This window comes from Meleagris gallopavo, chromosome 1, assembly GCF_000146605.3.
Source record: "Meleagris gallopavo isolate NT-WF06-2002-E0010 breed Aviagen turkey brand Nicholas breeding stock chromosome 1, Turkey_5.1, whole genome shotgun sequence".
NCBI classification, from domain to species: domain Eukaryota; kingdom Metazoa; phylum Chordata; class Aves; order Galliformes; family Phasianidae; genus Meleagris; species Meleagris gallopavo.
The window spans coordinates 67,585,105-67,587,660 of NC_015011.2; positions in this window are offsets into that span (position 1 = coordinate 67,585,105).

Below are 2,556 nucleotides of genomic sequence, written 5' to 3' on the forward strand. Positions count from 1 at the left end.
TTTTAAACAAAAGCAAGGGTTGGGTTTTTCCCTCTTGTTTATATTCATCTCTGAAAGTTTTTTTTGCTTTTTTTTTTTTTTTTTTAATTTATTTAGTCAAAACCTTAACTGTAATGCAGTGGTAAAACTGGGCTTTTTTTTTTTTCTATAACTTGAAGTTGGATAACCCTTTTTGTTAGCATTTGCTAGCTGGAGGCTAATATACTGGACAAACTATCTTGCTAGTTAAATAGAAATGAATAGCTAAAATTGACATTTATATTTTCTTTTGTAGCGGATATAGAGGATGTTGCTAGAGCTCATGAAAGCACTGAAGATTTTCGTTTTCTGTAGTTTCCCCCTGTAGGCATGATTGACATGTATTGAGTAATAGCCTGCTGTCTTTGTAGTTCCTTCAAGTATGGCGTGATCTCTTTGGAAGTAAGGTTGATAAAGATGTTAGAACTTGATTTTTTTGTTTGTTTTCTTCAAATGGTGTCTTTATTTCTGGCAATGTTGCTTTGTTTTTTAAAATATGTAAGAGGCTGTGAAATTCAGTTGGTCTTGGGAAATCCAGCACTTGACAGATCCTGTCTAACTTTCCCAACAGCTTGCAACCCACATTCCCTTTTCAAGTACCAGTTCTATTTAAGTTTGGAATTAGTGTAACTGTTTTTCGGTAGTATTTTGTTTATATAGTTCAAGTAGCAATAACTGTAGGAGTGGAAACTTAGAAACTCGCTTCTGCAGAACCAAAGTTCTTTGTGAATGCAGCTCAATCTCATTCTTATGGAGTTAATTTCCACTGAATCTCCCATAAAAGCACTTTCAAGCAGATAGTAAATACTGCAAGCTTTTTCTGAGCCACTTTGAAGAAGCACAAGGATTATCACACGTTATAGTGGTCAACTTTGCAGTACTGATAGAGGCTTTCATTTTGCATGTTGAAGTTCATTTTACACACTTTAATACTGCTTTGCATCAGCTTTCTTTCAAGACAAGTACAGAATAAAATAATTCCTGATATAAGGTTCGGAGAAAATACTGTAAACCTTTTCAAAATGAAATGCCAGTTACCTTGATTCTTGTACCACATCACATTTAGCCAGTAGCACTCAGATATTCTCATTTGCAACAGAATATCTACAGGTGTATTAAGTTTGAAGCAGTAGTTTTTTCAATAGCATTGCAAATATTGAGGTAGCTCGAAACTGTGAATACAGGACATTCTGAATGTAAGTTAGGTACTAAAGCACCAAACTAGAGAATGTGTACTTGTTCTGATTAGTTTCTCTCAGTCTCTTAATAGCAACTTTAAGATATTTGAAGGAGGGCAAAAAAGACTGAGCTCTAGAAGCATCCTGTAGTAGTTTTGACTGTGACTTGCCAAGAAGATACTCTGTTGCCTTTATGTTAAGCTAAGGGCATAAATGCCAAAATTAATAATTCTTACTGTAGTTAAACCTGTAATGTAAATATAAAGAGGATTATTAATAATGGCATTCTTGCATAAATAGCATCAAGTCAATAGACCATAGTGGCCTGGTTGCTTTTGTAAAGCAGAATAGTGTGAATTTTTTTCTTCTCATTTCTGCAGTCAGATCTGGCTAATCAGTGCTTAATTTTTTAAGTCGTTTAAGCATTACAGATTTCTGAGTAATTGATCTGTTCTTACATAATTTTAAATTCATTTATACGTCTTGATTTGCATTTTAGAATTACCAAATTTATATTAACCAGATCTGACTGTATATGTATATAAAACAGTGTAAATAACCATTTGTAAATTAGTGTGAATTGTACTGTACCTTGCTTTTATGGACTTGTGTATTGCATTGTATTCTCTCCTATTTTGTAGAAATTTTGATGTAAAGAAGAAATCTAACTCTGTGTGCTGACTTCTTTTGTTAAACTTATCTGTAACAAAGCATAGTAGTTACGTTCAGGTATCCATTTATAGCCTTGGACACCCTGTGTCTTTTTTCCCTGCTACCTTTTTTAACATCTTGCTCTTGGGAATGATTCTGGGGGAAAAAAGTAATTCATACAATGCTAAGATGAAGAGAAAGTCTATTCTGAGAGGGCAAATGATATATCAGAGGTACCTGTAAGTACCTGTGGTATAGGGAAGGCTGTTAAAACTTTAAAAAATTCCTATACATTCTTGAATGCTGGTGACTTCTAAACCATAAGCATGTTGAAATACTCTTAAGTGTGCGCTCCCGTGTGACAGCAATTGAGTTAGTTGTGATAGAAGTCTCCGAATTTAAATGTTTTTGGTGGATATAGACTTAAAATAGGATTAGTTGCTAACTTGTAAATGCTTATAATAACCCCCTCAACCTCAGATTACTCAAGTGGTTCTACCACTCATTTTCGTTCACGCTAGAATTATTGTTAGTTTCTTTAGACTATCTGAGACTTAGGTGAGGCGGTATTTTTCCTCTCTGCACTGCTCTCCCTCTGCAACCTCCAAACCCTACTTCATTAGGGGAAACATGATTAAAAAAGCTTCCTTTCCATACTTAATCCATGTTTTTTGACTGAAATTGTGTTCTGATTTATTAGTATATGACT